General features: G+C 32.1%; 1 protein-coding gene across 2 annotated transcripts in view; it reads left to right on the top strand.

The window, feature by feature from the left end:
- LOC143195987 (uncharacterized) overlaps positions 1-23,701 on the top strand; it is a 236,535-nt gene that overhangs the window by 40,788 nt on the left and 172,046 nt on the right. Inside the window, exon 2 of one of the 2 annotated variants that reach the window (XM_076403543.1) lies at positions 446-543. The exons of the other annotated variant lie outside the window; for it this stretch is intronic. The gene's annotated coding sequence lies outside the window, so the exon portion shown is untranslated. The remainder of the gene's footprint in view (positions 1-445; positions 544-23,701) is intronic. 2 annotated transcript variants of the gene reach the window in all.

Raw genomic sequence — 23,701 nt, 5'->3', positions numbered from 1 at the left:
ATATCCAGTCACACATTCTCCTGTTGCCAAATTTGATGGTTAAGGAATATTAAAATAAATTGAATATTATAAAATTGTGGTGTTATTGTTAGTTAAATATGGAAGCTCACTATTGTATATGTCTTTTGGCATTGTTGTATACGGGCAATGTCAGAGTGTCAATTATTTTGGACATAAAGCTTGTATCTCTATTTTCAATAATTGTATCTTAACCCTTGTATCAATTTAGCTCGTTTACGAATATATTTAAATTTTAAGAAGTTTTTTTTATTTGATTGAAGTTAATTTAAACTAAACCGTTTGAATTTAATATAATTAGTTTTATTATTGTATTATTTGCATATTTATTATCTTCTATAATTCGCTCTAAACTTCAATTATAATGTAAAGATGCACCAAAAGAGCAACATTTTTTAGATTTAACAAATTCCTTTTCTATTTTCAGTGTGGACTGAAAGTTCATTTTGAAACAACCGGTAACAAGAACGAAGGTGACTCCACACAACCTTGATTTGTTCTTGTCTAAACGCAACAGGATTTCAGGTAAGAGCCATCCTTTTTTCTCTCCTCCTTTTTCACCACTACGAAAACCCAATCACGGTGGCTATTTGAGCAAAAGAATCGATAGGTGAACTGAAGACGACGATCGGCACAATAGTCGGGGCTTCTCTCAGAGGTCTCCCATTGAACGGCGACGGCGGCCGGCCTCCAGAACTGCCCGATCCGAGCCCATTCTAATTTTGATTGCCTCGCGTCCATTCGGCCGGTAATTGCTCGTCAGGCTGATAATACCGTTGCTAAAATTAAAGCTTAATGGCTTATAGATTTTCAGGTCGGCTAAAATTGAGAGATCTCCGCTCGGAATGGCTCGGCGATGATCGAAAAATCGAACAAAACCATCAGTCGTTCTTCAGCGAATTGATACTTCGGTAATAATAGCGTCTAAACGAATTTATTTGTAGTATAACCGCACGGGTTGCTATATACTTAGGAGGAATAATGTTCGTAAAATTTGAATTAATTTAGATTTTTATCACGCAATAGCTATTATACTGGGTATTTTTGTTTAATGAAAGCGTCGTTTTATTGAAGGAGACCTCATTATCGTGTCACTTTTTGTTATTTGTACATATCTAAGGGAGGTATTTTTATACTTGATTAAACAAATAGACCAATTGCGAAAAATTTTGTATTATCACTATTTTTTATTATTCTTTTCATCTTTTGATGAGTATTCCATTGCCTTCTATAAAAATATATATGCTGGTTAGTTATCATATTGTTTCTATTCAAACAAGTAATAATTGAAAACTATTATGTCTAGACCACATGGTAACAAATAAGATCTGGTATAGAGCCTATTCAAAATAACCGTGAACTTACATCATCAAGATGACGAATATATTGCCTATCGTAAGTTGTAAATTCGCTTTAAAATCAAAAATGTTTTCCAATCAGACTACAAAAGTCATCTGGTTATCATACGTCTGGAAAATTCTTTAAAATATTAGTGTTGATTATTACAGTTTATAAATAGGCAAATGTTGTTCGGACGCTTTTTACTAGTTTATCGAGCAGTAAACTTAAACTTACTACAAATTTCCTAGTTAATACATGATAAATAAAATCAGTCCTAGGACCAATTCGTTCGAATGTTTTTGGCAAATATTATATTATTGAATTTAATTAATTTTTATTCAAATTTTTTTGAAAAAATACTCCTTTAAGGTATGAGGCGAATTAAAAGTTTACAGGAACTAGAACCGGCGAATAGACAGGATGCTGTTGCTATTTGGATTTTTATTTGCTAATTTTAGTGATGCTTTTGTTTTGCTGTATAAGAAGGTATTATTCCAAAGGATTCCTTTTTCTATAAACCATTTAATTTTTTGGTCTATAAACCTGTAATTTAAAACTATTTCTACAAAAGTTAATTTTAGTAATCTGAATTTAAAGTTTTATTATTTTATTTAGTGTATCCATAAAATTTTTACGGCACATTTTTAAATTTCATAAAACTGAAAACTGACAACCAACCACTTTGTTGACTCATTTCTGAGAACTAATTCGTGTTGCAGCCAAGATGCCGAGTTAAGACTACTTCTGATCCTCAATGTAAGACTCAAAAGCATTGTGCTACTTCCAAGTCTCACTCTAAATTAATGAAACAATTAACAAAATTATTTTAAACATTTTAATAATAGCGCACTAATCCAATCGTACATAATAGTGACGTCTCGTAAGAGAGTTCTATATTTTAAAAACGGACGACATTAATTTGTACTGCCTGCATAATTTTTTACAAGTATTAATTGTGATTTTCACGATATTACCCAGGGAGTAGGAATAGAACTAACCATAAAAAAAGTAGTTCAAGTTAATAAAACAAACTGGCGTAATATTCTAGGAATTAGCGTTGAATAGATAATCAAAGCGTCGCAGACATAAGTCCGATTCGTTATTGAAACAAAACTTTTCCAAAAGGCGTTCACGTACTATCACCCACCGAAACATAAAAATTATATCCATATAAAAAGATTGTACTTGAACAATATCATCCCGAACAACAACGGCATACAAATTCCACTAAATGGTTATTAAAATTCAGCCCAGGCTTTATGTCGCTTTTGCTAGCGTCAAACGAAACGTATTCGAATGTTTGCCCCCACTATTTTGACACCTATACGTGATATGTTGCCCCTTTTGAACGAGCGGGTGATTATAGTGTGTGTGTGTGTGAGTCGTTGAACAATTTTGCAATATTCCTGCAATAAATTATCACGGAACGTTTCGTTGGATCTTAGATGGTTCTCTGAAGCGAAAACAATCTTATTTTTCTGTCTGTGGCCCGATACTATCTTCCTAGCTAACTGTTGCTACTTACCGAGCAAGACAGTTACTTTCTGGGATACATTTTGATGATATTGCAGATATGAAACGAGGAATTTTTATCTTGGATCGACGACGGAACACGAAGAATGTTATCAGCGGTTATCTGACTTGATTTTTTGCTTTAATTCGTTATGTTCCCTCTGAGTTGATACTCAAGTTGGTGCCTAAAAACGCTTTGTTTCGAAAATTCCGATGCAATGTCTTTGTTTGTTTTTTTTGTTTATCTAGATCGTCGAGTAAAAATGCATTTATCTAGTAACCTGTATTTGGAATAATAGATAATACAGGGTGGCCCAGATACATATAACAGGTTAATTGAAAAGTCCCCGGCCTACCATAGTTAAACACATTTTTTTGGCAAAATTAGTTTGTTTATTCAACATAATCCCATTCAAGGGCGATACACTGATTATAACTTTTCGATACCATTTTTGTAGTACGATTTGTACTTTGCTCCAAAATAGGCTTCAGTTTCGGCGAACACCTCATCATTCGACGAAAAATTCTTCCCAGCGGGCATTATTTTGAGATCTGAGAACAGGAAATAGTCGCTGGGGGCTAGATCTGGAGAATACGGTGGATGAGGAAGCAATTCGAAACCTTACTGAACGGTAACAGCCTCTTTTGGGAGTCCACCGCCTTCGTCACCGTCTTCGGTGCTCATTTCACCACATCTAAACTTAGCATACCAATCTTCGATGGTTGATTTTCCTGGGACAGTGTCCGAAATCTCGGCATCAAGCCAAGTTTTTGCTTCAAATGTATTTTTTCCCTTCATAAAGCAATATTTTACCAACACGTGAAATTCCTTTTTATCCATTTTTTTCATAACAACAAAAGTTGTTTCACTCAAAATGCTATAATTTGCTAACTAATGATCCGACAGCTGTCAAATTTATGGATGTAATTCTAGTCGCGCCATCTATGTGTCAGGCCGGGGACTTTTCAATTGACCTGTTATATTTTAATTTCTCTATAAGTTAAGGTATATTGTCGAAAATTATTGATTATTTCATCATGTAATTCTTCATAAGAACAAAATAATGACTAACGAATAAAATGATGACTATATCAAATTAAGTCAAGCAAATTTTAAGGATTCATTACTTTGGAATTAAATTTGTGTATGCTGGCTTGGTAGCGCTGTGGATAAGGTGACATGATGGCCCTCCTACCTTTGCGATGGTCGCGATTTCGAATCCTGCTGGGGCATGGATGTAATTTATGTTTATGATTGTAATTGTAAATGTATTTATATGCAACAGTGGAAAATCCGACAAAGAATAACTATCCCATTCAGGTCAGTAACCAGGCTGGGTAAGATCGAATTTCTTTTGAGATGGTCTCTAAGCTGGTCACTGGCCCATCGGTAGGATAATGCCAAGGACCGTGGTTTAGAGCACACGTTAAACGGTATATCAAGTCCAGATAAACCCTCGTTGGTAAAAAAAGAAACCTTAAAATATATTTCAAAAAAAGATTTGTATCTACCACAACTATTCTGAGCCAAAGCAGGCGGCTTAGAAGTAGCGTTAACCTGGTTCTTTAGATCCGAACCAAGTTAGTTTTTGGAAATTAACCAATCAAAAGTTAATATAACTTTTTATATAGGTGGTGGATAAATTAATATGAACCCCTGACATATATGTATTTAATAATAAGTTGTTGAGGCAGCACTTTCTTGGTAGGAAAAATTCGTAGAAAGTCTGAATGGTTTGTTTCATTCTTGTACCACCATACAATTGCTTCAGTGATGTTGAAGATTGAATTTTTACGGTTCTATGTATGGCCGCATTATCATCTTAGAATATGCCAGTGTTTGGCTGTAATATGCCATAGTAAGAGCATCATTATTGCGGAAGTTGCGATATTCATCCCAGTAATCCTTACATAGACCCTTTCTAGGAAACAATGTAATTAACAATGATTCATCGAACCATATCATATTATTCCAGTGTCCAGGTTTGCAACTTCTTTTGCAGCTTAAAGTTGACTGCCGTTATACTGTCTGTAAACTGATAAATATATACGCGTTGCATTTATACGGAATTTGCACTGAGGTAAAATAATAAAAACTTAATTATATCACTCAATCGATGCCCGATTCCTCAAGCAGAATCAGCTAAATACCTTGGAATCCATCTTGACAGTAGATTAAATTGGAAGCATCACGTTAGACAAAAAGCAAAACACATTAGAACCAAAATAAAACAACTATACCGGTTGGTCCGAAGATACTCTCAACTTGATCTAAAATCAAAGAGGTTGATCTATAATACAACTATAAAGCCAATTTGGATATATGGGGTGCAAATGTGGGGTTGCCCTAAAAATTCAAATCAACTAGTCATACAACGCGGTCAAAACAAGGTTCTTCGATAGATTAGATTGCCAAGTTATCCAAAATTTCGCATTGAAATACGAAAGAAGATTACTAAATCATACTAACGTGGAAGCAAAACAACTGCTGGATAGCGCGCAGGATGTCAGGAGATTGAAACGAACAAAACCATACGAACATATATAAAGAGTATACATTTAGTGTAAGCTATAGCTATAAGTTTATAATTAATAAATAATTATAATTTTATAAGTGAGGAATACATACTGATGTATTTTCTCGCACTCGTCTTGCTTGTTAATTAATCCAAGTACATAGAAAAAGTAGTAATAAATTAATTGTAAATTAAGATTCTACTAAGCGTATCTAATAAAGATGTTATAAAGAAATTATACGGAAGCAGTATTGCCGATATGCAACAAGATATACTATATTACATATTGTTCGAATTATTTCAACAATCCTGTTTATTATGTAGATTTAGGTCCTTCAAATTTTTGGTTCTTCCCATATTTGAATGAAAATTAATTAAATTCTTTCATTAATTTCATCACTTTCTGTCAAGTATGAACATTTTATGAGCTTTTCTCTCTTTATTTGAGTTTCTTCTAAAGCTGACCTTATTTTCAGCTTCAGCTATTGCTTCGTTGTAAAAGCCTAATATTATTTAAAAAGAGATTTATCGGAACTCAGGGTGTATGATCTAAATTCAAGCTAGCTTACATATTGCACTAATAAAATTCATTTTTATAAGGGCTACATTTTATGTCAATGTGCAAAATTCGTTGCTAAGTGGATTTAAGTATACCAATGACAATTGCTTTACCACACCTATAAATCACTGTTTCAAATAGAAATACCTTATTAGATCGCCTTGTATAAACACAGATTTACGATGATATAAAAAGGGTTAATCAACCATTTTTTGTTTGTCATAATTTAAATAAAATATAGATTGATTATATTATTGTTATTGTTATAGGTAATTAATTTTTTTAGTCAGAAATTGGGACAGGAAGCAGAATTGTTCAATTTCTTTTAATCATTGTCGAGTATTTAAATTTAATTTAAACCAATTGTGATCTATTTTGATCGATACTAGTTTTTTTGGGTTGGACCATGGCTTAATAATAGATTTTTTGGATCAGACGGTAAGGCAACAATCAAGTCCTCTTGTAGTTCTTAATACCGGACCTTGAATAATATCCCATACTTTACAAACAAATAGAATTGTCAGGTATTCATCTATAAACAAAAAATGTAAACAAGCCCAAAAATCAATAGAGAAATCATATTCATCAATATAAAGAATGTTTTATGATGTTTTCATATGGTAAATAATCAGAATTTATAGACACTTTTATTACCTCAAAATATAACTAAAGGAAATTGAAGATAAAGATCCATTATGGCATATAAAAAATGCTAGGTATTTAATGCAAGACAAATTAGAAGCATCACTTCCTAAACATTTAAGTTAATAGAGTTGAATTTATCATTAGAGCATAAGTTGCTGAAGTTGAATGAAATCGTTTTTTAGGTCGATGAAATATTGAAGATATCTGCTATTCAAGAAATTAAGAGAGTTGTGTAATAAGTCAGTAATTTCTTGAATTTTGCGTATAATAACTTTAAATACATCACTGCTGCTACCTATTGAAATCTATTAGTAGGCTATTAAGATATTATGAGCAATTTGCATCATTTAGTTTATGTTTGGGAGCTTTTAAAAGCAGACATCCATCATTACATTTCGCGTCAAAAATACATAAAAATTAAAGAATAGCTTAATAAATATTATGGCGACTGTACCATTCATTTCATGGTTAAGAAATAGCGTAGTGAGTGGTCGGGTGGTATCAGCAAAAATAATGGTGAATGTTCAGGCCAACCATAAGAGAGTCAAAAGAGAGTCTCGAGAAAGACAGGGAGCCATAAATAGTCGATAATCCGAGATTATATTGCGTAAACTGATTACTTGCGAATATTTTTCAGTCATGTCGCATTTGGGCAGTAAAAAGTGTTGCACTTGTACACATGTATGTAGTCAATGAAATAAAAATCATAAATTGGACAACAAATTGCTAGTCTATCCCGCATATTTTCCATACATAGCACTCTGCGATTGTTTCCTATTTCCAGACATGAAGAAATGTCTGGGCGTATGACATTTGAGCCGAATGAAGAGCACTATGGAAGCAAACGCATATTTTCAGGACTCTGAAAAAAACATATTATTTGAAACGTATAAAAATATTGAAAAATGCTGGACTAAATGTAATAAGTTAAAATAAAACTATTCTTAGAAATAAGAGGCTTTTTTGGCAAAACAAATATACTTAATTTAAAGCCACTGGCTTATTAAAGTGCCTTCGAATTAAGCAATATGACAATGTGTTGAAAACTGTTCAGATCAAATGTAAACCATTTTTTAAAATATATTTTTAAATTAATTTTATATGTTCAATTATATTTAGTTATATATTTTCCAAACATTGGTTTAATAAAAAAGAGTATGAAAAACCTTTAAAGAGAGAAGGGACTTCTTAATCAGAGCTTTATAAAGGTGTGTATTAGGTTAAACATCTATGTGAAATTTTTCTGTTTTTTTATTATTTAATTACTAGTCGTTTCCGTCTAACATACAATTTGTCTTTATGCAAATTTAAATCTAGGTATATAACTAGGAGGACCCATCGGCCCTAACTCAGTCTCTGGTGAAATAATGTTTATATATGTCACGGCTGAATTTTTTAATATATGCACCTCACTACACAATACTACACAACACTACACATGATCACATGGTTTGTTTCTTTTGAGTCTGTGTCCTGTTCTGGTGGTATCCAAAAGTTGCAATATTTCAATATTAGTATGAGAATGGAGTCTTTACTCGTGCCCCCTTGCAATTCTCTTGATTTCTTGACTGACTGTGAGTATCTTAAGGTCTCGATGTAGGTAATCAGTCCTATAGTATTTGGGTGCACCCACAATACCTCTCAGGACTTTGTTCTGCAAAATTTGTATTTTATTAATGTTACTCTTTACAGAACATCCCCATAATTGAACTCCGTATGTCCATATAGGTTTCAATATTTGCTTTTATAATAGCAATTTATTATTTACTGATAATTGTGATTTTCTTCCAATTAGCCAGTACATTTTCCTATATTTCAATTCCAGTTCTTTTCTTTTCTTCTTTATATGTTCCTTCCAGCGAAGTTTTGCATCGATATTCATTCCGAGATATTTAGCGTTGTTGCTATATGGAATGATAGTGTTATTTAATGTTATTGGTGCTAGTACGGTCTGTTTATAGGTGAACTCCACGCGTACAGATTTACTTTCATTAATTCTTATTTTCCAAGCTTGTGTCCAATTATTTATATTGTCATTTGCCTGTTGTAATTTTCGTGACGCTTCTTCACTATTGTCTCCGACAGCTATAATCGCAGTATCATCAGCAAATGTAGCCATCGTGATATTTTCCATTTGTGGTATATCACAAGTGTAAAGTAGATAAAGCATGGGTCCCAGTACACTTCGTTGAGGTACACCTGCTTTAGCTTCTTTTATTGTAGAGTAAGCTTCTTCTTGCTTGACTCTAAAGATTCTGGTTGTAATGTATGATTTTAATAGTTCGGTGTCTTGTTTTGGTAACATTTTCTGTAGTTTATGAAAAAGGCCTTTATGCAAAACCTTATCGAAGGCTTGTGCTACATCTAAGAATATAGCTGAGCATACTTTCTGACTTTCGTAGGCTTTTTCAATAACTTCTGTTATTCTGTGGACCTGGTCAATTGTTGAGTGTTTGTTAATAAACCCAAACTGGTGTGTTGGTATTAGATTTTTTCTCTCTATGATATCTAAGTGAAATAAACATTCAAATTTATTGAAGGTTAAAGTGATTTCTTAATTAGGTCTTTGTAGATGTTTGTGATATTCAACTTTATTTGAACTACGATGTTTACTCAAAAATATATAGTTTCCTAAATACATTCATATATAACACATCTGCAACATTTTCCTAGTTTAGTTAGTTTCTTCAAAATAGGCACAATTATTCCAATAAATTTCTAATATATCCATCTCGTGATTTACAAATTCGTCCACTCATTTGAACTAAAGTGAATTAATTGAAGTTATCTGCACGATTGATAAGTAATCCGAGTAAAAAATAACTATTGTTTGTGATTAGGATGAGTTCCACCACTAGAGCTTATATGAAATAGATCCATTTGCTTAACTTTTACCAAATGAGAGACTATCCCAGAAGATACTCAGCCTTACTTTTGTGTTAAAATAATTATCTATTTGTTAAAAATATATTAACAGGAACAAAACATTACCATATATGTTCACTTCAAGTATAACCTTGATTCTAATTTCATCACGATTACACTATAATGTATGTAAACCTTTATATAATGGTATTAAATGCGGAGCAGGAATAATTAAACATAGAACAATCACATCTCAAATGAATCATAATATTAGCCTGGTTACAGGTCTGATTGAGATGCTTGTCGTTTGTCGGGATTTGCATTGTTGCTTATGATTATTTACAATTGCAATCGCAAATCCAAAGTATATGCAGGTCCTGGTGAGCTTAGAACCAGCGACTTTCGAACAGTAGGGGAAATTTGAGACGACGATAATATTAAAATAGAGCTCTGTTTGTTAAAAATGTATAAAAATTAATACATATGTTATGTTGACTTCAATAATAGTCTAATTTTATCGCTATTACACTATAATGTACATAAACTTTTTTATAATAGCATTAAATGCGGAGTAAGAATAATTGTATGTAGAACAATTACATATTTAATGAATCATAATATCAGTACTGAGAAAAATACTGATTTTGAATTAAAATATTTATAAGTTACTAAACAAAACATTTAATTGTTACAATTAACGAGACAAAATAAAACTAATTTAAAAATAATAAACAATAAAGCAATAACTAATAAAAATAATTCAATTGTAATTTTCATTTATGCAAAAGTATTTTAGATTTTCTGGAAATTTAATTTTAATTAAAAAAAATTAAGATTTTTTAAAATTTATTTTAAAGTCTCATTTTACCAACTATGGGTTTATCTGGACTGGACCTACATTTAACGTGAGCTCCAAACTACGGTCCTCAGCATTAAGCCTGCCGACTGGCGAGTGACCAACTTTAGAAATCATCTCAGAAGACATCCGGGCTTACCCAGCCTGGTTACTGGCGTGACTGGGATCATTTTCCTTGTCGGATTTTACACTCTTGCCTAAGACAATCACAAATTTTAAACAATAACAAACATACATTTTCAACCATGCCCCAGCAGAACTTGAACCCGCGGCTATCGCAATAGTAGAAGGACCGTCCTATCGCCTTTACCACTGCGCCACCAAGTCAGCTATTAAGATTTTTTGATAATGTTTGATCAAACACAATAAGTGGGGTATTTTAAAAGGTTATCATCTATAGAGATGATAGCTTTTTTGTATGGTATAGATTGGTATAGACCATTTTAAGTGTTTACTGGCAGAAAATTATCATAGAGACTTTGTGGATTTTACTTACTTTGTGAAGTTGAGTTCTATAGTCTGAAACTTGCATTGGCTGAGCAATCGATGAAGTATTTCGACAAATTAAGTCATTAAAATTTCTAAACTTAAGGTCGACATGTTTTATCAGGGAACGTCGCTAGAGTGGTAAGTTATAGTTAATAAAACACTTTCGAACAAAGTATATAAGACTAGAAATCAAAGAGGCTCGAGATCTGGGTGAGTGACAGAATATACATTTGCAAATCACTGTCGAAACAAAACGGAATCGAGCCATTTTTGAAACGAATGACTGCATGAATGAGAATCAGATCATATACTACAATAATGCGGGAAAAAAGATCGTATTCCAAGTTCAAAGCAGTTTCATAAATGATTTTAAAGATTGCACTGACGCCAAGGAATGTTATGTTAAGATTTTGGTGGTATTATAATGAAGTGATTCATCATGAGTTAGTTGTACATGATTGTATAACCATTATATTCTCTCCTATTATTAACTAATGCTGTTGAAAAAGAGGGTTAAAAAACTAGCCATAATTGATTAAAAGGAAAGACGTGATATTTTTGGTTTAGTGACTAATTAAAAAGTGTTCATATATTCACTCCATAATATGGCCTTGTCCCGTCCAAATATGAAAACAACTAGGTTTAGTTTCTGATAATATTTGACAGTAATGAAATATAGTTTTACTGGTAAAATGGTAAGAGGTTATTAAACAAAATAACACAACTTTGGTAAGTGTTAAGTTCTTGAGAATAGTGAGTAAAGTTTTTAGCCACAAAACTAGTTTATTAAGAGTTGATATATCACAATTTCTATACTTTTACGACTGTTTTGAACGCAATTCAATCTTACCAGTTCATCTCTCTAGCTCCAAGACTTATACTCTGGTACAGCCTAACATATGTAGGCTTGAAGTTTCCCAAATGCTATGCTTATAGTAAATTCTAATTGTTCCTTTCCGAGGTTATTCTAGAAATTAAGTAATTCGTTTAAGGTGCGCCAATCTTAATAGGGTTAAACAAAATATCTATTAACGTAGATCGCAATGGTTTGGACATGTTTGTCGAATGAAAGGTGAACGACTTTCCCAGAATTTTCAACGGCGAAATCTATCTTTTAGTTGAAAAACTCAGCGAACAGCTCTGAAAAAGACATGGATAAAGATGATCGAAAACGATCTAAATTATAAAAGACTGATATGGTACAAGGCCCGAATAGCTGTGGCCACCTACTGTAGTGGATTTTAGTAAAGAATATTCGAAGTCCTGCAGCCACCATTTTAAGGGTATTGGTTGAGATACAAAACAAATTCAAAAAAAAAATAGGAAGAAAGTACATTAAAATATGTATAAATATGTAATTTCTCCAACGTGTAATAAAGTAATTCCTCCGGATTATGAAACATATCTTAGCTATCTGGGCTCAATACCTCTGGACAGGCGCTGAATGAAGGCAACTTCGTTTTCAAGACATTGAAAGAGAATATCAACATAGTCGACCATCTCAGATTTAGACTGTAAGGTGTAGCTTTTTTCACATGATTATTTGTTTCCTTTATGTATTAGGTTTTCCAGCAGGTTCTACCTCTTGCTCTTCCGACCTTTTCAGTCTTATATTTTATCAACAACAGAATCTTTTTCTAATGAACTTATTATAGCGCCCCTTAAAATTATTTTAGATTAACTTAAACTAAACTGATAGTAACATATTTACACTTATATTATACAAGTGTTTGTTCTTCTTCAATCTTCAGATTTGTTGCGCGTTGTGCAGTAGATTTATTGCTTCGACGCTGTGTTTAGTACCCTTCTCTTGTATTTTTGCAGCGAAATGCTGGAAAACTTTATGGATCATGATCATCGTGCAGTTCTTCATTGGTTGCGTAGCGATAATCATTAGTAATTTATTGGTATTATTGATTAACAAATAAACCTCCTTTATGTTAGGATAACTTGGAAGTAACTCTCGACTAACCAGTAAAGTTGCTTTATATCTTATTGTAATTCACGGTTACAGCAGTTAATTCTTCGAAAAATCCGTTATTCAAAGTAAATTAAGTTAATTTGAACCATTCAAACTTCGCACACTTTTAGAGCAAGTATGTTACTTTCTTGTATCACCTTGCATGTTTTTGCAGTAATTATTTTGTTATGTTACAGAAGAATGTATGTATTACTTTTCGTAGCATACTCGTATATAAAATAAATATTAGATATAATTGAAAGAATAATAAGTTTTGTAGTTAGTTAGTTAGCTATTAACCAGTTCTTTTTTATGCATTGTATTTTTTTATATCTATCACTCACAATCTTGTAAATTTAAATATTTCGTAAATTCCCGTTCGTTCTCAATTTACGGAACGATATGTTTCGATGGAGACATAAAAAGTCTGTTCGATTATAACGCCTAAATCTAGATATGCAGTAACAATTTTACAGCGAAGCTGGGCTTGCGAAACCCATATGTTTTACAAGAAATAACATACAAAGCACGTTAGAAGCTGCGAATAAAGGAATGTAGATTAGTTCTTTTTTTGATACGTGAAAGTTCCGATAAAATATTTCAAAATCGTCGTTGTTTATTCGTTAAAAAAAGGTTCGGTGTATGGACTAAAATAGTTTAGTTTAGATTGTTATTTTTACGTAATATTTGCCCGAAATAGGATGCCTATTTTGTACAAATAATAGGGTTTACGCCTTGTTTAAAACAATAGTACTTTATCGGTCAATAACTTTGTAAATATTGCAATTGAGTAAATTTGCATATTTATCATATCAGGTGACAATTTGTTCTGTTTAATTTCAATTAGTATTATTTAATGTTAGCTCAGACTGTTGTTTTCAGAAAAATGTTGTTGTTACTAATTTTAGAAAAAAAATGATGAATATTTCATTGATTATTTACTTCAATATTATATGATTTTCGATAAATTTATTCTGGATTTGTAGAAACTGGGAGTTAATAGAAACTGGTTTTTCTGCAATTCTATTAGTGGAAGGAACTCCTTAATAGAATACTTCATAAGTATCTATACAGGCATACCATCAGTTAAATTATTTTGGTTTCATATAATGATCTTGATAACTATATATACCTTCCATAAATATACGATCTAATTTTGGGACTTTTTGTATATTCTGCGTAAGTAAATTTAAATGCATCATTGCTGCTCTGAACTGTCATATATTAATAGACTAATGTGATATTTTGAGCAAGTTGAGTTATTTAGTTTGTTTTTGACAGCCATAGAAACATCTTTACCAAAATCAAGGAGGCTTCGTAAATATCGTGAGGATACACTATCAGTTACAATAGTTAAGAAATGGTTTACTAGGTTCTGTTGTGGTCATACCAGAACAGATGACGCCGAATGTTCAGGTAGCCCAAAAGACGCCGTCATGCCAGAAATCGCTGATAAAAATCAAGAATGAAATGAGGAGCATGAAAAAACGTGAGGTGGTTGAGGCTATAGGCACCTCAACTGAGTGAATATGTCATATTTTACATGAATTTTTTGATATTAATGATATATCCACGTCATAGATATCGCGATTGCTCATACTCGGCCATAACCGCAACCGTGCATTCAAAGGAGCACTTGGCGATGTTCAATTACAATCCTAATGAGACAATATTTCCCTCTCCAAGAGGCAAATAACATACAATGATGTTCTTGAAACCCAGTTGCCAGAAAATCTGCTACTTGCTCACTTCAGAGGCATGTTTCAACGATATATCTACAATAATGATAACGATAGATATATTCTTACACTTGTGAGTATTATCACCCATAAAAGCGATTCCTAAATCACGGAAGAGATCCAAGCTATATATAACTCGGCATCTATAGAGTTAACTAATTAATTAGGATTATAAAAAACAAAAAAAAGAACCCCAAGTTCACTAAAATCTTTATACTAAAATTTAAGGTTTATATAATGTGTTTCATTTATATTAAAATAGGATTAGAGCGACAATATTGTCTCTAGAGTCGCTCCAACAAATTTCTACTTTATTTCCTTAAACTAAATACTTCTCGAGTAAAACAAAAGTTGTTCCTTTTAAATAAAACCCTATATGATTTACAAACTGTATATATATCACTGTGATATAGAACAGTTTTCGAATAGTGAGCTTATTGAAATAAAATGCAAATGAACCAATGTTGTTGCAGTTTTCAAATTTATTTTGAGTTTAAGAAGTAGTGCGATTTCCGACGCATACATGGATAATTGGAATGGGTGTGTGGAATAATGTGAGAAGTTACGCTAATCGTAGAATTCTTTCGTTTTATTGTTAGAGCGTCTAATTTATTACTGAAGTTTTTTATATTTATGACATGCAAAAAAATTATGACCTGATAAAAAACATAAGGTTCGCAGTATATTGAACGTCTGGTAAATATAGACAAGCAAAAAGATACCAAGTAAACAGAACAGACGTGTTCAAAAATGATGACTCCGATGAGCTCGTTGTCGAGTGTTTAGGATAACGAGGGTTTAAGTACCGAGGCTAGACGAAACGTGTCGGATGGTAGACCTGGTAGAGGACTCCTTATGGCGCCTATAACCATAAATATCAAGAAGACCCGAAATCGTGGAGCTTTTGGGAATTTCTTAAGAGTCCGAAACGCACACGTTTTATCAGCGTGAGAAATTCTAGTTGGAAGAGTGTTTCAGCCTTGTTCACCACCACCAGTCTGACCAGGAAAATAGTTAGAAAAAGAGAAGAATAAAGTATTGCTGAGATAAAGTAATGAATTGTTTGGAGAAGACAGTATTGAAATGAATGAAGAAGAAAGAATTGAATGAGCATTAATTGAAGAAACATTGAAGAAATTATTGTAGTAATTGAAGTATTATTGAAAGCATAGAATTCCTGCCTACATTAGCCAATCATTTGAATCATAATCCTTTTCCCATGACGTATTAATTAATATCTTTTAAATGTATATATATATATATATATATATATATATATATATGTATTCTTTATTAACAATTAAAGAACTCGTCTTTGGGTATTAATTCACTCAAGGAAGAGAGGAAATAAATTGTATTTAATTTGCAACCTTCTTTTCTCTGCCGCATCTCAAGAATTGTAATGAAAAATTCAATACCAATCGATTCATAATACTTGTCGAGGCGTATAGCTTTACGAAAACGAGGCATTACACTCATATATTTCTTGTTAATAAGTTTTCCCAGCAGAATAAACAGATGATGAAGAACATCATGATCTTTACGTCTTTATTTTTTTATGAATATGATTCTTGTTCAATATGTTCAAACAAAATATTTCTCAGTCATTATATAAAATTTTAAATCTGTATATAATAAAACATTTTAAATAATATAGAATAAAATACAAATAAAATAGCTATGGATTTCCAGATAAGTGCTAAACAGTAAGTAACATACAATGTATGCTTTTTCAATTAGTCTAGTGATTCAGTAAGATATCACGATACATATGATTTCAAATATATTTTCAAATAAATTTTTTGATTCAATAAAATATTCCTTAATTTTTAAATATTATTTTAAATATAATTTTTAAATATTATTGGTTTTTATAAAAAGGTGGCCAAATTGGCTTTTGGGAAAGCTATAAGTCTGAAGGAAATAAATGCAAAAATTAGATTTGATATTGTATTCATTTTGATGGATCGATTTTTCGTAAATAATTTCAAAGTAACGAAGATCCTAGAAAAGTGTTTTCTTCTTCTTAAATCAGATATTCTCACAAATTTGCATCTAAATTCAAATGTAGCAATACCACTGCGAGTTTTCATATTAGAAGTTCGAAGGTAACTAAAGTCTTCATCCTAAAATACATCTCTTTGAAGATCCGAAGTATCGTAGTTATATCACTTCTTACTTAAGTAGTTTTTTGCAGTCTTGTTTGACCTAGAAATATCATCCATAGCGATGTAGTGGAGAATGAAATCACTTTAATCTTGTCAAAGTTACATTCGAATATTTTTGGTCAATTATTAGTGGACCCTTCAACATGTTAAGGCTTGAATCGTATAAATCATCATTCAATAAATCATAAGTTGTACGAAATTTGCAAAGAGTAAACATAAAAATGTTTTATCCAATTTATAAACATTGTATTGTACTTTTATATAATATAATTTCAACACGCAGTTGGAAGACACTCCTCGAAATACCTGCAACGAGCAGACTTTATTGGGATGTTTCTTTTGCTACCAAATAGTTTTTGGAACATAAATAGGAGAAAAAAAGACGATAACAACAGTAATAACAATAACAATATCTACAAAATTGATGTTGCCTTAAAGAGAAAGCCAAGGACGACAATGTTACATTTGTTTATTTTGAAACTAAATCATATGTAATACTTTATATAAAATATTAAATTTGTAAGAATAAACAACGTTGAATATACATAGCATAATATATATAGTTTTGAAAGAAATATTTTTTAAATTACTGATAAATGATGATTGATACACAAGCGAAAAAAGAACTATATTGAAACTCAATCATCATCATTCTATAACATGCCTGTAATAGTTTATAAGGAAGTGAAAAAGACGTAGGTCATAACTTGTTCGTTTTGCGCATGTGCCTCACGATAATTTATATCTAGTTATGTTTATTATTTGCTAATCGTATATTTATTTTCACGTAATTGTTAATTTCCTATATATGGTCATAAAATTCATAAAAACAAAAAAAATTAACAAAGAAATAAATAAATTATAATGAGCTTGACTATGATTTGAAACAACAAATTTATGAATATCTATTAATCCTAGTAAGTTATCTAGTATCTGTTAGTATACTATACATAACTAGAACAAAAGTCATTCGAAAATGTAACTAAGACTAAACTATGAATAAAGATTATAATATATTCTGGATGTGACAAGATTTAATATCTGTATATGGGTATAGAATATCAACAAATTTATCAGGATAGGGTAATTTTTAAATCTCACCTAACGACAGATAATTTAAAACTTTTGTTGAATTTCGTGTAAAAAAATTAAATGCAAACGAAATATACCAATAATATGTGAATAACAGGGCAAAGGATAAGTCCCCGGCCCATAGATGGCGCTACTAGAATTAATTCCATATGTCTTTTAGTTAGCCCTAACCCTCAAAAAAATGCGTGTATAAATTTGACAGCTGTCGTATCATGAGTTATAGCATTTTGTGTAAAACAACTTCTGTTATTTTGAAAAAAATGGGTAAAAAGGAACTTCGCGTATTGATAAAATATTGCTTTTTGAAGGGAAAAAATACAGTTGAAGTAAAACATTGGCTTGATGTCGAGTTTCCAGACACTGCCCCAGGAAAATCAATGTCAAAATCAGAATCAAATCATCAAGGATTGGTATGCGAAGTTTAGACTTGGTGAAATGAGTACCGAAGACGGTGAACGCAGTGGACGCCCAAAAGTGGTGGTTGAAAAACCGACGAAAACATTTCAAAATTCACAAAATGATTTTGAATTATCGTAAATTAAAATTGAATGAAAGAGCAGACTCTCTAAAGATATCAACTGGACATGTACATCATATTATTTACGATACTGCTATTCTTGCTGTCGGAAACAATAGCGAAGAAGCAACCCGAAACCTACAACAGGCTACTGACGCTATAAATAAATGGACCCAAATCTGGAAAATACAAATTAACCAAAACAAATCTGTGCATGTTCAATTCACCTATAAACAGGCCGCGCTTACACCATTGACCATAAACCACACTGTCATACCATACAGCAATAATGCTAAGTATCTCGGAATGACACTTGATGCAAAACTACGGTGGAAGGAACATGTCAAAAAGAAAAGAAAAGAACTTGAGTTAAAATATAGAAAAATGTATTGGCTAATTGGAAGAAAATCTCAATTAACTATACATAATAAATTACTTCTATATAAACAAATATTAAAACCTATATGGACATACGGAATACAATTATGGGGATGTTCCGCAAAAAGCAACATAAATCTAATACAAGTTTTCCAGAACAAAGTCCTAAGAAGCATCGTAGGTGCACCCAGATATTACCGGACCATTTATTTACATCGAGATCTTCAGATACCGACTGTCAATCAAGAAATTAAAAGAATTGCAAAGAGACATGAGGAGAGACTTCACTCTCATGTTAATTTCGAAGTATTACAACTCTTGGACAACACCAAAACCGGACGCAGACTCAAAAGGACCAAACCATTTGAACTTGTGTAGTGTGTTGTAGTGTAGTGCAGTGAGGTGCATTAGAAAAAACTCAAAGTGTTAAAACAATTATTATTATGTTAGAGACTATGTAGGACTGATGAGTCCTATTAGATATATACCTAGATTTAAGCTATTATAAGGACAAATTGTAGGTTAGTCGGCAACGACTAGTAACAATGTATATAATTATAAAAAAAAAAAAAAAAAAAAAAAAATATTATTTACGAATATTTGAGTATGAGAAAGCTCTGTGCAAAGTGGGTGCCGCGCGATCTGACTTTTGACCAAAAACAACGACAAGTTGATGATTCGGAGCAGTGTTTGAAGATGATTAAGCGTAATAAACCCGAGTTTTTGCATCGATATGTGGCAATGGATGAAACATGGCTCCATCATTTCATTCCGAAGTCCAATCGACAGCAATTTGAGTGGACTGCACACGATGCTCCAAAGTTTGGCAAAACGTAACAGTTGGCTGGCAAGGTTATGGCGTCTGTATTTTGGAATGCGCATGGAATTATTTTCATTGACTACCTTGCAAAAGGAAGGACCATCAGCAGCAACTATTACATAGCATTATTGGACCACTTGAAGGACGAAATCGCCGAAAACGGTCGCATTTGTAGAAAAAGAAAGTGCTGCTTCACTAAGACAATGCACCGTGTTACAAGTCAGTGAAAACGATGGAAAAAATCCATTTCTTCCTCATCCATCATATTCTTCAGATTTGGCCTCCAGCGACTAGTTCCTGTTCTTAGATTTCAAAAGAATGCTCGCTGGGAAGACATTTTCGTCGAGTGAAGAAGTGATCGCTAATACTGAGGCCTATTTTGTAGCAAAGGACAAATCGTACTACAAAAATGGTATCGAAAAGTTGGAGGGTCGCTATAATCAGTGTAACACCCTTGAAGGGAATTATGTTGAATAAAAAAAATAATTTTACCAAAAAATGTGTTTTAATCTTTACTATGGTAAGCTGGGGACTTGTTATACATAATTCAATATAACTCTGCTGTTGCTTCGATATTGATATACAGCATATTTGACATCAACTTTCTATTATTATTTACGTTTTCATTAATATTTTTGTTATCTTAGCTAAAAGCTTCTATTTTAGATTTTTACTGATTGATGGATTTTTTACTGTTGCCTATAAAGACCTAAATACATCAACAATCAGCAGGATCCTAGATCCGTCATCCGTTCGGTATCTTGACTTCGATGAGAGTTCGTGTTCGGAAACTGGCCCAGAAAATGTCAATTTTTTAGTAGTTGTGAGAGGATAATGAGTTTAATCATTAGTTGTCTCTAAACTGATAGAGCAATAAGCTCACATTATTTTTATAACCTTTGGATTTAATTGATGTGAATATTCGTGAAGGAAGGTATGACTACAGATTTTACAACGAATTTTATCAAAAATTTGAAGAAATCGAGTAAATCAATTGATAATACCTTAAAAATATAATTTATAATGTTATATTTTATATCGATAATAGCTGTCAATTAATATATAATTGTTAAAAATTTAATTAGTTTTTTATAGTCTAAGATAACTGGAGCACTGTATGACCATTAAAACAATATCAACAAAAAATCGATCGTATCACAACTGATGTACTTGATTTAGATCTGCTTTGTTATACGCGCCGAATACACCATTCATTCTCTGTTAGAAATTGGTGGATATTAAATCTGTAAAGGCCTCTGGTATGACCAAAATGGACATGGCAAGTGATCGGAATTAGATACAAGGCCAGGAGGTTCATTTTTCTCTTTCTCTCTTTCTCTCTTTCTTGCTCGGCGGGCGAAAAATTAGTTCGCACAAGCGTTGACCTATACAGTCAGGTCGGGACCACCTTGGCCCACATAATGATTTTCGAGCGGACTATTTTGCGCCAAATAAGGATGTCCGTCTCATGTACGTTCTTTCCTATAACGATTTTTCCACGAAGAAAAAATTCATATGTCCTAACATGATTGGTATACGAGGTTCTTTCAATAAATCTCTAAAAAGGATTAAAGGATTTTTATATGAAGCTTTATTGTAAAAAATCGCCATAATATATTTTATTTAATGTATTGTCTGTTGGTAGCCGCTACTTTTTCCCATCTTTCAGGCAATTGATGGATTATATCTCGAAAGAACGCGCATCTACTTAGGCTATCAACTAATCGACCTATTTTTTGGTATCTTCATAAGAAGTAATGCTCTGCGCAGACAGGTCATGACTCACATGCAAACAGAAATTCTGAGGAATAGGTTTTCGCAAAAGTACGTTTTCACCGGCTTTGTACTATTTAGTCGAGCGTTACTAAGTTAAAGAAGCTGTCGTGTCTTTGCTCGTTTTTGGGCCGGTTTTTCGTACAGTGCTCAGTTCGAACGGATCAGCTGTACTCGATAACGATTCCCAATGATACTTTCATTCAGTTTTTAAAATGTCTAAACCAATATTCACATGTTGAAATTGTTCAAGCATGGTTGCCATAAGTTTTACATTGCATTTGTTGACCTTCAACCGCTTTTCTCTTGCACTGAAAAATTTTTTTGTTTACATTTTCATGAAATGACACATACTGAAAAGTGAAGCCTGCGAGGCTTCAACATGAAGTTATTTAGACACATTTGTAATTGCGAAGAGATTTCATATTGTGAATCTTTTAAAATTAATTTATAGACCTATATAAAACTTAAAAATTAAACTTTAAAAAGTTCATACATAAATATAATTCCGAACGTTTCTCTATTGTGAACCTTCTCAAGCTATTTTAAGTTAAGATTACTGAGGGTCTTCCTAAAAGCAACTGTTTAGGCGATGACTTAATAGTTAGATATATTATGAACTGTTGTCCGTAAAACCATTTTATCAAGTTTAAAAAAAGTCCTGTGGATGCGAATAATACTATGCTAAATCAAAAAGTGGTTTGTATTCTCTACTATTTAATAATTTAATTTCTTATTTTTTGCATGAATTGTTTGTACTGGATAAGAAGGTGCGTTGTTTTAAAAAATCTTTTTTTATACATCAGGATTTTTTCAAGAAACTGTAGGTCCAATATCAATTTGAGTTTGCTATATAATTTTGGACCTACGTAAAAAAACCATACGTACTTTAAAAATCTCTATAGCGAAACATCTAGTCAAGTGTACAGATTTGAGAATTCGGCTCGAGCTACGTGCGCAGGGAATTGGGCTATGTTTTGCCTTATTTTCATCAATGTGCCTAATCCGAATATTCAGATCTTTACTCACCATAATACCGATTCATCAGCCCTAATGCGATCTTAGTAATACTCCAGATCGCAATCTCTAAAAATGTTCGATGAAAAAAATGAGAGGTATCCAAATTCTGTGAGAATAAGAGGGTTGTAATAATTGAATTAACTTTAAGTTCATCAATTTTTCAAATCTGCACATCTGTGCATTATTTGACTCTTGCAAAATATAGTCGGTGTAGATTCAAAATACCTTAGTCTTAACACCTCCTTCGAAAAAAAGTTACTTTGAAACTTGCCATTCTTTGGTATATGCTGAATAAAACAAACGCCTATATTATTTTTTATATCCAATTACGTTATGACGTTATGTCACTAAGATGGCTGAAACTGCTTAGAATAGCAATGTTTAGGGAATAAGCCAATCTTTGATTCCATGGCAACTTATAACTTTTTTTTTAGTTGAAATTATTTGAAATAACCTAACACACATAGTATTACAACTAGTTATCAATTACAACTGTCTACTATTATTTGCTTCATATTGTTTTTAAAGCACAGATCTAAGATTTTAGTCACAAACTTAATTAGCGTTTGGGATATACACTCACTGATGGGTACCACAATACAATTTTCACAGTATAGAAGTATAGATCGTAGTTTCATACTAGCTTCATCATTTGTTTATAATAAGAACAATTTTGTTGTGGAGTAATAATTCAGATTATCATCCAAGGAACCATCACCTTTCTTGAAGCCTCATATAAATATTCTGATCATATCTTTTTAACGTGGTATTTCCATTTGAGTTTGACATTCAATATCATGCCCAAGTATTTTGCTGTGCACACACACACACTTAGTGTAGATTTTCGCATATTTGTTTTTGTGTATCGAATTTTTTGCCAATATTTATTTATGCCACAATTTATTTCAATCTCACATATGCATTAAAACGCTTATTAGGAAGAGTAACTTTATAAATGAAATATTTACACGAAGCAAACCAAGCGAAGGTTTCTTACTGGAAGTACAAGTAAGTCTAGAGGGTTTTTTTGCTACTTTGGATAAATATCTGATGATCTGCAATATGTAATGGAATGCTCTTATGTTGCAAAATTACTTGATCGCTCCTCTATGATAATATACTCAACATTTCACTGAAATTTTCCAATTTTACTTTTTTTTTAATTCGTCATGATAATCTAGTACGTTCTGAACAATAAGTGAGTAACAATTTGTTTCAGTTAAGTTAACACTTGATTCTACAAACAATAGATAGATTCTTCAAATTCTAAAAGTATAATACATAGTAAACATGTACGGATGGATAGTCGAAGTTCTAGCCGCACTGCAACACTATGTTAAAAGAAAATATCACCATTCCGATTTTTTAAATATTCAACAAACCATTAAAATAGAGATTTAATAGGCTAGCTTAAATAGGGTAACCTGATTAAG

This window comes from Rhynchophorus ferrugineus, unplaced genomic scaffold (genome assembly GCF_030347505.1).
Source record: "Rhynchophorus ferrugineus isolate W39M unplaced genomic scaffold, kcgeb_rfMv2 rfM4, whole genome shotgun sequence".
Lineage (NCBI taxonomy): Eukaryota > Metazoa > Arthropoda > Insecta > Coleoptera > Curculionidae > Rhynchophorus > Rhynchophorus ferrugineus.
This window is presented reverse-complemented; position numbering and strand designations above follow the sequence as displayed.